The sequence below is a fragment of the Oncorhynchus kisutch genome, linkage group LG28 (assembly GCF_002021735.2).
Source record: "Oncorhynchus kisutch isolate 150728-3 linkage group LG28, Okis_V2, whole genome shotgun sequence".
NCBI lineage: Eukaryota > Metazoa > Chordata > Actinopteri > Salmoniformes > Salmonidae > Oncorhynchus > Oncorhynchus kisutch.
The window spans coordinates 3,432,867-3,446,271 of NC_034201.2; the positions used below are offsets into that span (position 1 = coordinate 3,432,867).

At 43.4% G+C, this 13,405-nt stretch overlaps 1 long non-coding RNA gene across 1 annotated transcript; it reads left to right on the plus strand.

The window, feature by feature from the left end:
• Positions 1-232: 232 nt before the first annotated feature.
• Positions 233-10,240, plus strand: LOC109872557 (uncharacterized). Its single transcript, XR_004206012.1, has 3 exons — positions 233-478; positions 4,299-4,417; positions 7,292-10,240. It is a non-coding gene; the product is annotated as an uncharacterized LOC109872557 (long non-coding RNA).
• Positions 10,241-13,405: the final 3,165 nt, after the last annotated feature.

Consider the following 13,405-nt stretch of genomic DNA (forward strand, 5'->3'; position numbering starts at 1 on the left):
CTTGAAACTTGTTCTGTAGACTTTTTCTGAAACATTGTCCCTGCTACAACAACAGTTTATCTGCGACAAGATACTGTGGCTTGCTGGCTACGTCTGCTGTATTTATTTTTGGCAGCTGTAGAACGTTACTTCCCACTTCCTCTCTCGCTAGCAATGTCCTTTAAGTGGGCTGGATTTAGTGCAAAGGGATTAGGGCCAACCCCCTTGTTTTTGCTGAAAGTGAAATCTCAACACAAGCAGTGGTGCAGCTGGTGGTGTGCCTGCGAAGTAGCGGATTACCACTACGTTTTATTGGCCATTAGGATCTATTTAGATGTTTTTTTTAAACAGACCAGCTTGATTTCTTACATCCTTTTCATCATTCCACTCAAATATTTTATAAATGTTTCCAGTTATAAGTCAACGTTTGAGATTGGATGAAAGGAATAGCATGTGATTGGATGAAAGGGGAATTGTGGTGCTGCGATCTTGGTAAGATGTAAGTACATAACAGGGAGGAAGTGTTATGTACTAAGCCTCTGATCAGGCCAGGTTTGATTTGGATAACATGTTGGCCTCAACTCTCTCTCTTTCACTCTCTCTCGCTCTCTCACTCTCTTAGAGAGACCGCGTTAGGAGATACTAGCATGTTAATGACTTTATCTGTCAAGTTTCTTTCTGCTGCAATGCATGTATTAGCTAGGAGAAAATACATTGAGTGTGTATTTGTGTTAGATATGATATGAAGTCATTTTTGGCCTTGGGCTCTGAGTCGTTGGTAGCCCTATGTAGGCTTCCCGTCTGTATTATTTTATCACGTTTAGTTAGCGAAGAGAAGGCCTTGTGAACACAGTTTGAATGAGATTCCTATGCTGGCTATCCCTACGCTTCTAAGGAGACTTGTTTGAGGAAGGCCTTGTGCTGAAATGTTTTCATTGTTTTTATGTTGTATCAATCAATTGAAAAGAAAGGATATAGGATATAACATAGAGTAGAAGCTTTCAGACTCCAAAACAATCTCTACACAATGTTCTCAGCTCAGAAACCTAATGAAGAAAATGTACAGTAATGCAATTCTATTTTTTGGAAAATGGATTATCGATTAAAAAAAATATATATTTTTTCTCTATCTGGGTACTTAGACCAGGCTGTAACATAAATATATTTTTCGTATCTATTTTTTTATATTTTAATCTCACTTTCGACCTACGATCTAAATATACTTTCCTGCAACCCGCCCGACCCAATGTGGTACGGATCTGCTATTTTTATACATTATAACTGGAACCTCCATCAGAAGCTAGCCAGCTAACTAGCTACTAGCTAATAGTCACTGTTAGCTACGGCTAGCGGTCTTCACCTTTAGCTCGGTCACCAGACAGCTTTAGATCGGTCAATACCTGCCAGTCTGCACAGTGCGATATCAGACTGCTTATCTCCACCACATCACCAGATTCCTGCCCAAGCTCTGGGCCATTACACCGGATCATCGCAGCTAGCTAGCTGCAATCGAGTGGCTACCGCTGGCTAACGACTCTGTCCCAAAGCAAGCACCAGTTAGCCTTGAGCTAGCCCATCTCCCAGCTAAATGAAGAGGTAAACCCGCTAGTTCGTGGGCTACAATAACTCTTTTGCCAATTGGCCTGGACCCTTTATTGCCGACACAGAGCCCCGCCGATCCATTACGACTGGTCTGCCAACGTAATCATCCGATGTGGTTTCAACAGGCTTTTCCGTTGCGTTGTCACCGAAGACCCATCTGCTAGCCACGGCCCGCTAGCTTTCCGCTCACCTAGCAGAGTATCGACTACTGAACGGCTCCTGGACTCACCTATTGCTGCTCATCGGACCCTATGATAACTCGGCTACTCATGCCTCTCTCTAATGTCAATATGCCTTGTCTTCTGCTGTTTCGGTTATTGTTTTAATTCACTGTAGAGCCATAAAGTCCAGCTCAACATGACTTAGATAGCTTTTTTTGTCATACACCCAACACATGGGGAGACCTCACCTGTCTTAGCTGGTGTCTCCAGAGATGCAAGCTCTCTCATCGTCACTCAATGCCTAGGTTTACCCCCACTGTACTCACATCCTACCATACCCTTGTCTGTACACTATGCCCTGAATCTATTCTACAACACCCAGAAATCTGCCCCTTTTATTCTCTGTTCCCAACGCACTATATGACCAGTTCTTAGCCGTACCCTTATCCTTATTCTACTCCTCCTCTGTTCCTCTGGTGATGTAAAGGGTAACCCTGGCCATGTATCCCCCAGCATCACACCTATTCCCCAGGCGCTCTCATTTGTTGACTTCTGTAACCATAAAAGCCTTGGTTTCATGCATGTTAACATGAGAAGCCTGCTCCCTAACTTTGTTTTATTCACTGCTTTAGCACACTCCGCCAACCCTGATATCTTAGCCGTGTCTGAATCCTGGCTTGGGAAGGCCACCAAAAATTCTGAAATTTCCATCCCCAACTACAACATTTTTAGATAGAACTGCCAAAGGGGGCAGAGTTGCAACCTACTGCAGAGAGAGCCTGCAGAGTTCTGTCATACTATACAGGTTAGTGCCCAAACAGTTCGAGCTTCTAATAAAAAAAAACATATTTCCAGAAATAAGTCTCTAACTGTTGATGCTTGTTATAGACCCCCTCCCCCAGCTGTGCCCTGGACACCATATGTGAATTGATTGCCCCCCATCTATCTTCAGAGTTCGTACTGTTAAGTGACCTAAACTGGGATATGTTTAGCACCACGGGCGTCCTACAATCTAAGCTAGATGCCCTCAATCTCACACATATGATCAAGGAACCTACCAGGTACAACCCTAAATGAGTAAACATGGGCACCCTCATAAACATTATCGTGACCAACTTGCCCTCTAAATACACCTCTGCTGTCTTCAACCAGGATCTCAGCGATCACTGCCTCATTGCCTGCGTCTGTAAGGGGCACGTGGTCAAACTACCACCCCTCATCACTGTCAAACGCTCTCTAAAACACTTCAGCGAGCATGCCATTCTAATCGACCTGGCCTGGGTATCCTGGAAGAATATTGACCTCATCCCGTCAGTAGAGGATGTTTGTTAAAAGTGCTTTCCTCACCATATTAAATAAGCATGCCCCATTCAAAAAATGTTGACCTAAGAACAGATATAGCCCTTGGTTCACTCCAGACTGACCTTGACCAGCACAAAAACATCCTGTGGCGTACTGCATTAGCATCGAATAGCACCCCGCGATATGCAACTTTTCAGGGAAGTCAGGAACAAAGGAACCAATGTACATAGTCAGTTAGGAAAGCTACGGCTAGCTTTTTCAAACAGAAATTTGCATCCAGTAGCACTAATTCCAAAAGGTTTTGGGACATCGTAAAGTCCATGGAGAATAAGAGCACCTCCTCCCAGCTGCTTACTGTCACTGTCACCACCGATAAATCTACAATAATTGAGAAATTCAATAAGCATTTTTCTACAGCTGGCCATGCTTTCCACCTGGCTACCCCTACCCCAGCCAACAGCTCTGCTCCCCCCGCAGCAACTTGCCCAAGCCCCCCACCCAAATCCAGATAGCTGATGTTCTGAAAGAGCTGCAAAATCAGGATCCCTACAAATCAGCTGGGCTAGACAATGTGGACCCTCTTTCTAAAATTATCCGCCAAAATTGTTGCAACCCCTTTTACAAGCCTGTTTAACTTCTTCGATATAGGGGGCGCTCTTTTAATTTTTGGATAAAAAAACATTCCCGTTTTAAACAAGATATTTTGTCACGAAAAGATGCTCGACTCTGCATATAATTGACAGCTTTGGAAAGGAAACACTCTGACGTTTCCAAAACTGCAAAGATATTATCTGTGAGTGCCACAGACCTGATGCTACAGGCGAAACTAAGATGAAATTTCAAACAGGAAGTGTCCCAGATTTTGAAGGTGCCTTGTTCCAATGTCTCCTTATATGGCTGTGAATGCGCCAGGAATGAGCTTACACTTTCTGTCGTTTCCCCAAGGTGTCTGCAGCATTGTGACGTATTTGTAGGCATATCATTGGAAGATGACCATTTTACACTACATCTACCAGGTGCTCGCTTGGTGTCCTCCGTCGCAATTATTGCGTAATCTCCAGCTGCGTGTATTTTTCCATTTGCTTCCGAGGAGAAACCCAACTGCCACGAATGATTTATCATCGAATAGATATGTGAAAAACACATTGAGGATTGATTCTAAACAACGTTTGCCATGTTTCTGTCGATATTATGGAGTTAATTTGGAAAAAAGTTTGGCGTTGTAATGACTGAATTTTCATTTTTTTTTCTTAGCCAAACGTGATGAACAAAACGGAGCGATTTCTCCTACACAAATAATCTTTTTGGAAAAACTGAACATTTGCTATCTAACTGAGAGTCTCCTCATTGAAAACATCCGAAGTTCTTCAAAGGTAAATGATTTTATTTGAATGCTTTTCTTGTTTTTGTGAAAATGTTGCCTGCTGAATGCTAGGCTTAACGCTATGCTAGCTATCAATACTCTTACACAAATGCTTGTGTAGCTATGGCTGAAAAGCATATTTTGAAAATGTGAGATGACAGTGTTGTTAACAAAAGGCTAAGCTTGTGAGTGAATATATTTCTTTAATTTCATTTGCGATTTTCATGAATAGTTAACGTTGTGTTATGGTAATGAGCTTGAGGCTATGATTACGCTCCCGGATACGGGATTGCTTGACGCAAGAAGTTAATCTCTCTTTCGTATTGGCTGAGATTCCCAAAGATTGGAAAGCTGCCGCGGTCATCCCCCTCTTCAAAGGGGGAGACACTCTAGACCCAAAATGTTAGACCTATATGCATCCTGCCCTGGCTTTCTAAAGTCTTCGAAAGCCAAGTTAACAAACAGAACCCCAGTTTACGATTGGCTCATACATCCTCTCCCCTGTAACTATTCCCCAGGTCGTTGCTGTAAATGAGAACGTGTTCTCAGTCAACTTACCTGGTAAAATAACGGATACATTTAAAAAACAATTAAAGATCACCGAACATTTCGAACCCCACCGTACCTTCTCTACTATACAATCTGAAGTCCGAGCTTGTCATGGGTGAACGTCAGCCACACTCAAGGTCCTAAATGATATCATAACCACCAACGGTAAAAGACAGTACTGTGCAGCTGTATTCATCGACCTGGCCAAGGCTTGTCAATCACTGCATTCTTATCGGCCGACTCATCAGCCTTGGTTCTCAAATGACTGCCTCGCCTGGGTCACCAATTACTTCTCAGATAGAGTTCAGCGTGTCCAAACAGAGGGCCTGTTGTCCGGACCTCTGGCAGTCTCTATGGGGGTGCCACAGGGTTACATTCTTGGCCCTACTCTATTCTCTGTATATATCAACAATATCGCTCTTGCTAATGGTGATTATCTGATCCACCTCTACGTAGACGACACCATTCTGTATACAAACTTCCAAACGAGCTTCAATGCCATACAACACTCCTTCCGTGGCCTCCAACTGCTCTTAAATGCTAGTAAAACTAAATGCATGCTATTCAACCGATTGCTTCCCGCTCGACTAGCATCACTACTCTGGACGGTTCTGACTTAGAATATGTGGACAACTACAAATACCTAGGTGTCTGGTTAGACTGTAAACTCTCCTTCCAGACTCACATTAAGCATCTCCATCCAAAATTAAATCTAGAATTGGCTTCCTCTTTAGCAACAAAACCTCCTTCACTCATGCTGCCAAAACATACCCTTGTAAAACTTGTAAGACTATCCTACCAATCCTTGACTTCGGCGATGTCATTTACAAAATAGCCTCTAACACACACATCCGTTTTGTCACCATAGCCCCATATACTACCCACTACTGCAACCTGTATGCTCTGGCTAGTCCTCGCTACATATTTGTTGCCAAACCCACTGGCTCCAGGTCTTCTATAAGTCAACTAGGTAAAGCTCCGCCTAATCTCAGCTCACTGGTCACCATAGCAACACCCACCTGTAGCATGTGCTCCAGCAGGAATATTTCATTGGTCACCCCCAAAGCCAACACCTCCTTTGGCCGCCTTTCCTTCCAGTTCTCTGCTGCCAATGACTGGAACGAATTTCAAAAATCACTGAACTTGGAGACTTATATCTCCCTCACTAACTTCAAGCATCAGCTGTCAGAGCAGTTTACCAATCACTGTACCTGTACACAGCCCATCCAACTACCTCATCCCCCATATATATATATATTTTTTTGTTGCTCTTTTGCACCCCAGTATCTCTACTTGCACATCATCATATGCACATACATCACTCCAGTCTTAATGCTAAATTGTAATTATTTTGCCACTATGGCCTATTAATTTCCTTACCTCCCTAAACTTACTACATTTGCACACACTGTACATAGATTTTTCTATTGTGTTTTTGACTGTACGTTTGTTTATCCCATGTGTAACTCTGTGTTGCTGTTTTTGTTGCACTGCTTGGCTTTATCTTGGCCAGGTCGCAGTTGTAAATGAGAACTTGTTATCAACTGCCCTACCTGGTTAATTAAATAAAGGTTTAAATAAAGGTGAAATATATATTTTTTAAATACACACTTCCTAAGGCAATGTATTAATCAATCAAAAGAGAATATAGCTGCCATTATTTGTCTGACCATCATCTGTGATTGTTGATGCATTCTCCAATGTTGCAATAGGCCTGAGGCTCTGCTCTGTCTATGCTGGCTTTGTGTCATCGCTTTCTCTCTCTCTCTCTCTGACCATCATCTCAATTATCTCAGATTTTCTTCCCTAATGCTGCTGTTGCCCAGAGGCCTTATGTCAATGTGAGATCAATGTGGTGAACCCACGTGGTCGGAGTACGTTGGCCACTTTCTAACTGGCTAATCAGAGGCGGGACTATATTTGAGCAATCGGGAATGCTCATACATCCCTGACTGCAGACACAAAGACTTCCTGGAATCCACAAACAGCACTAGAAACATTCAGGGAGGACTGCTTTTTTCGAACAATTATGTTTTTAATCAAGAGCACGAGCAAGTGATGACTTTACCGTATCCACAATGTTAATGCTGATGATGGTGAGGAGTGCTGCAGTGTGATTGTCCTCAGCTGTGGTGCGTTATGCGTATAATAGTGAAACGTATGGTAAACTTTCTACTACTGTAAGCAATGAGCATGCAGTAGATAAGTGAAGGAAAGAGACTACAGAAATCTGTCTAGGTTGTCAATAGGTGATCAAACCCCAATATGATGCTTTGTTTTTAGAGTAGGCCTGAAAGTCTGCCTGTGATTCATCCAATTGATCTCCATCCTATAGGGCTCTTCGAGCTCCAGCATGGCCAGCATCAACAGAACCATGGATGGGTTATAAGAGAGCTACAGAGAGATGTGGAACAAGTCAGATCAGCTCCACATTCAAGGCCTGTCCATCAGCATGGGGATGACGGAGCGTCGAGCTCTGGCCCGTCGACTGTTTGTGTTAGTGTAAAGGATAACGTGTTGAAGATAACGAGGAGAGCACACCCAGCCTTGTCGGAGAGGTAATAACCCCCGTGTCCGTCCACGCTCACCACAGCTTGGTTATGATGTAAAACAACATGCCCAATGACTCTGGACCAACGACTTTCTAGTATTTTCTTTGCCTATCCCTCTCTGTTTGGACTGGAACAGAGGCTAGTTATTTTAATGTTGTAATTCAGTTGCGTAACATAAATATGAAGGCATGCTCATTCAATTGAGCTCAGATGAGGATGATGGGAAAAAATATTTACCCCCAATGCATGTGCTGTTTGTGTTTAACACACTAGACTCGAGGGGCTTTTGGAGGGAAAGTCTCATGACTTGTGTCATGAGTTCTTATTTGTTCTTGTTTCTCAAAGAAGCCTACTACTAGCTTACTTCCAATACGTGTCATGCATACTTGCCTACTTTTTATTATTATTCCAAAGTCAAGACTGAAATCAAGTGTTAACTTGAGCAACATATCAATGGGTTCTAGGGATCTGAAAAACACAACACAAGCAAACTCTCACAAAGTCTTTCTCTTCCGGGAAAACAGTAATCTGTCAAATAATCTCTGTGAAACAAACCTACCAGAAAGACCTTCTCCCTGAGAGAGCCCTGTATGTCCTCTCGCACCTATCAAGAGTAATCTAACCCTCCCTAGTAACCTCTAACCACAATTAGTCACAGTCCGGTCATATTGGTCCCTCTGGTCATTTGTTTATATTTGATACAATCTCAGGTTCTTGCCAGGGACATGTCCTCCCTTCCATAACAGCCAAGATGGATATTTTGGGAACAGTCTGTCTGGTCAGACTGACCCCTCAGTACACCCAGGATCTGACACTACTAGACTGAGGATGGAGGCAGGGGCCTGCGGGAAAAAACATTTGGGGTCAGGGGATGAGAGGAGAGGAGAGACAGAGAGAGAGAGGGAGATGGGGAGAGAGAGAGAGGGAGATGGGGGGGAGAGAAAGAGTGAGAGAGAGAGAATAAATAATGACATTGGCTTTGGCAAAAAGCTTTGGCAGTCTTTCCAGGGCTTTGTTGTTGCTAAGACACAGGTCATTTACCAATCAAACTTGGAGCAGCCTTAATGTGCAAGGCACCCCTGTGCCCCCACTCATAATGAGACGACTGTTTTGTGTGTGTGTGCGTTTTTTTGGTGCATGCACACACACGTGGAACCGTGTGTGTGTGTGAGAGACGTGTAATGCTGCTGGCCAGGCTGGTGCCCTTAGAAACCCCATAGGGTGTAATACAGTTGACCTTTTGTGCAAAGGGAGGCTCTATGATATTTCCAGTAAGAGCACATCGGTGGAGTGATCACAGCATGCAAAGAGCCATAATTAGGATAGGCTAGATGGTCATACTTCCAGTAACAGTCAATGGGTATTATTCATTGAAATTATGCCATTTGAAACCAACTGCAGGTGGTAATAAAGCGCCAGGGGAAGCACTATGGTCAGGTTATCATTCCCAGTAACAGCACGTAACTGGAGCTGGCACAGCCTGCAGAGAGACACTGTAGATAGAGTCCACAGTTGTACTGTAAGTCATAGTCGTCAAATATTAGTACGTGAAATGTTGCCCTTTGTAACACACTGCAGGTGACCTCACTGCCAGGGGGGAGACACTATGACGGATAAATAATTTCCAGAAAGAGAACATCAGTGGAGCTGGTATGGCATGATGGTAGGGTCCTCCTGCAGCTGCCCAATGTTTCTCTCAAAGGCCCTTTGGTTATTTGAGCCTGTAGGAGATATATAAATGTGTGTCACTCAGGGATGGTGCTGCCTCTTATTGTAACGGGCTGAAATTTCCCTCTGTTACAATGATCTAAGTGTGGTCAATTCCCAAAGGGCCATCATAGTACCCTGAGAGTTTTTGAAGGAATAGATCTCAGTAATTTATCAATTGATGTCTCCGCTTCTCAGACAAAAGATGGAGAGAACAGATGGGAAGTGAGGAGAAGAAGAGGGGGGAGAGAAGTATAACTGATTAGTTCTAGAGGCCTCTTTCATTTGTTTGATAGCTCGTTGTGACGTGCTACGTGACATGGAAATGAACATCGCTCCGGTTTAACAGAACATAAATACAATTTTGATCTGTTCATTGATAGTAAAATCTTCACCCAGTTTCACTGCATCCTTCAAAAGTCAGTTTTTTTTATGGATAGGGCCTTGATTTCGGTGACAGTTATTGCTTTTGCGGAGCTTCCAAAGGTCACATGTCAGCGTCACAAATGGCACCCTATTCCCTATATAGTGCACTACTTTGTATTTTTAAAGGGCCAGGCTAAAAAAGACAGACAGACAGTTGTAGGTACATCAATTAGGAGGAATGGTACCAGACTCAATCCATCCATCCCTCACCCTTGCGGGTCTATGTATTTTGTATTTTTATTCATTAACGATCCCCATCCCCAGCTACTCGTCCTGGGGCCCTCAACATTAAGGCAGTTATATACAATTTAAAATATTATATGATATTACATTTCATAACACTATAGCAGTTTCCCACAATAATTGGCTTTAGGTGAGGAAGATAAACCTGTAGCCATATTACCTCAACAGTATTGTACATTAGATCCTCTCTAAGAGTTACAGGAATGTGGTTCTGAATATAAACAGCAACACCTCCACCATTGGCATTTCTGTCTTTTCTGTAGATGTTATAACCATGATTGCTACCATTGTATTATCAAATGTATTATCTAAGTGAGTTTCAGAGAGTCAGAATATCAAATCAAATCAAATGTATTTATATACCCCTTCTTACATCTGCTGATATCTCAAAATGCTGTGTAGAAGCCCAGCCTAAAACCCCAAACAGCAAGCAATGCAGGTGTATAAGCACGGTGGCTAGGAAAAACTCCCTAGAAAGGCCAAAACCTAGGAAGAAACCTAGAGAGGAACCAGGCTATGAGGGGTGGCCAGTCCTCTTCTGGCTGTGCTGGGTGGAGATTATAACAGAACATGGCCAAGATGTTCAAATGTTCATAAATGACCAGCATGGTCAAATGATAATAATCACAGTAGTTGTCGAGGGTGCAGCAAGTCAGCACCTCAGGAGTAAATGTCAGGTGGCTTTTCATAGCCGATCATTAAGAGTATCTCTACCGCTCCTGCTGTCTCTAGAGAGTTGAAAACAGCAGGTCTGGGATAGGTAGCACGTCCGGTGAACAGGTCAGGGTTCCATAGCCACAGGCAGAACAGTTGAAACTTCAGCAGCAGCACGGCCAGGTGGACTGGGGACAGCAAGGAGTCGTCATGCCAGGTAGGCCTGAGGCATGGTCCTAGGGCTCAGGTCCTACGAGAGAGAGAGAGAGAGAGAGAAAGAGAGAATTAGAGAGAGCATACTTAAATTCGCACAGGACACCGGATAAGACAGGAGAAGTACTCCAGATATAACAAATTGACCCTAGCCCCCGACACATAAACTACTGCAGCATAAATACTGGAGGCTGAGACAGGAGGGGTCAGGAGACACTGTGGTCCCATCCGACAATATCCCCGGACAGGGCCAAACAGGAAGGATATAACCCCAGCCACTTTGCCAAAGCACAGCCCCCACACCACTAGAGGGATATCTTCAACCACCAACTTACCATCCTGAGACAAGGCCGAGTAGAGCTCACAAAGATCTCCCCCATGGCACAACCCAAGGGTAGGCACCGACCCAGACAGGAAAATCACGTCAGTGACTCAACCCACTCAAGTGATGCACCCCTCCCAGGGACGGCATGGAAGAGCACCAGTAAGCCAGTGACTCAGCCCCTGTAATAGGGTTAGAGGCAGAGAATCCCAGTGGAGAGAGGGGAACCGGCCAGGGAGAGACAGCAAGGGCGGTTCGTTGCTCCAGAGCCTTTCCGTTCACCTACACACTCCTGGGCCAGACTACACTAAATCTTATGACCCACTGAAGAGATTTAGTCTTCAGTAAAGACTTAAAGGTTGAGACCGAGTCTGCGTCTCTCACATGGGTAGGCAGACTATTCCATAAAAATGGAGCTCTCTAGAAGAAAGCCCTGCCTCCAGCTGTTTGCTTAGAAATTCTAGGGACAATTAAGAGGCCTGCGTCTTGTGACTGTAGCGTACGTGTAGGTATGTACGGCAGGACCAAATCGGAAAGATAGGTAGGAACAAGCCCATGTAATAATTTCTAGGTTAGTAGTAAATCCATGAAATCAGCCCTTGCCAGGAAGCCAGTGTAGGGTGGCTAGCACCGGAGTAATTTGATCAAATTTTGGGGTTCTAGTCAGGATTCTAGCAGCCATATTTATCACCATCTGAAGTTTAGTTAGTGCTTTATCCACATTTATCATTGCAGTAGTCTAACCTAGAAGTAACAAAAGCATGGATACATTTTTCTGCATCATTTTTGGACAGAATGTTTCTGATTTTTACAATGTTACGTAGATGGAAAAAAGCTGTCCTTGAAACAGTCTTGATATGTTTGTCAAAAGAGAGATCAGGGTCCAGAGTAATGGCGAGGTCCTTCACAGTTTTATTTGAGACGACTGTATAACCATCAAGATTAATTGTCAGATTCAAGAGACGATCTCTTTGTTTCTTGGGACCTTGAACAAGCATCTCTGTTTTGTCCGAGGGCAATTTTGGGGCTTCACCATGTTTCATTGAAATGTCCAGCTGTGTGTCATCCGCATAGCAGTGAAAGTTGACATAATGTTTTCGAATGACATCCTCAAGACGTAAAATTTATAGTGAAAACAATAGTGGTCCTAAAACGGAACCTTGAGGAACACCGAAATGTACAGTTGATTTGCCAGAGGACAAACCATTCACAGAGACCAACTGATATCTTTCCGACAGATAAGATTTAAACCAGGCCAGAACCTGTCCGTGTAGACCGTTTGGATTTCCAAATATCTCCAAAAGAATGTGGTGATCGATCACCAAAAGCAGCACTAAGGTCGAGGAGGACGAGGACAGATGCAGAGCCTCGGTCTGACGCCAATTAAAGGTAATTTATGAACGTCATCTGTTACCAGCAAGTTATTAATTTCATGAACCTTGATTCTTAAACTATATACTGCACATAAACATGGGCTATTTTTATCACTTTTCTGTGAGGATTGATTGTTTTCATTGCTTTACTGGGAAGCGTAGCAGAAGTAGACATGCTCATGTAATTTATGTTAGTGCAGGGTGAGCTGCACACAGTGGATTTCCTACTAGGGCACACCGCCTCAGTGATAACAGTTTAACTCTGGTTCATAGGCACATGATTACAGCATATAATAGCTGTAGGATCAGCAGAGGCATTCAGGGCAGTTAGAGGGATATACATTGTGCCTACCAACGCCCCTGGGATAATGTACATTTGCTGAAGCATTATGAAAACTCAGCGACACAATGGTAGGGATTAACTGAGCTGGGCTTGGGTCATAGATATTTCATTGTCTCAACGCAGCCTTATAATGGCTTTGAAAATGATGTGAGTGGATCCCATCTTCCTTTATAAAATGTTTTTTGTTTTCAAAAAGATATCAAAATTGTCCCAAAAAATTACACCTATTGAGCTACAATATTTACACAGCCAGTTTGTGGAGAGAAAGAATCCTGCTAAAGCGTTCAATGCCACGATTCAGAGAGGTCACGGGACCGGACATGATGAGTATTTTATTTGTGTCTAGTAGAGAATTAATCAGCATTTTAAAATCCAGTTTCAACTGTTCAGAGCTGTGTACACGGAAAACACATGCCCAACCTTTTAGGGTTGTATAACAGCCACAGTAAACGCTGATCTTCCAAGGCTATTCTGACACTATCTGCCTCTATGGCAGTGGCCAGCTGAAATGTTCAGATTCACATTTCTTTCTTTTGTAAATCTTTTTTTGTCTTCCACATCATCCTCTATAATCTGCAGACTGAAAGAGAACATGTGCTGGGTCAACAGAGAGCCA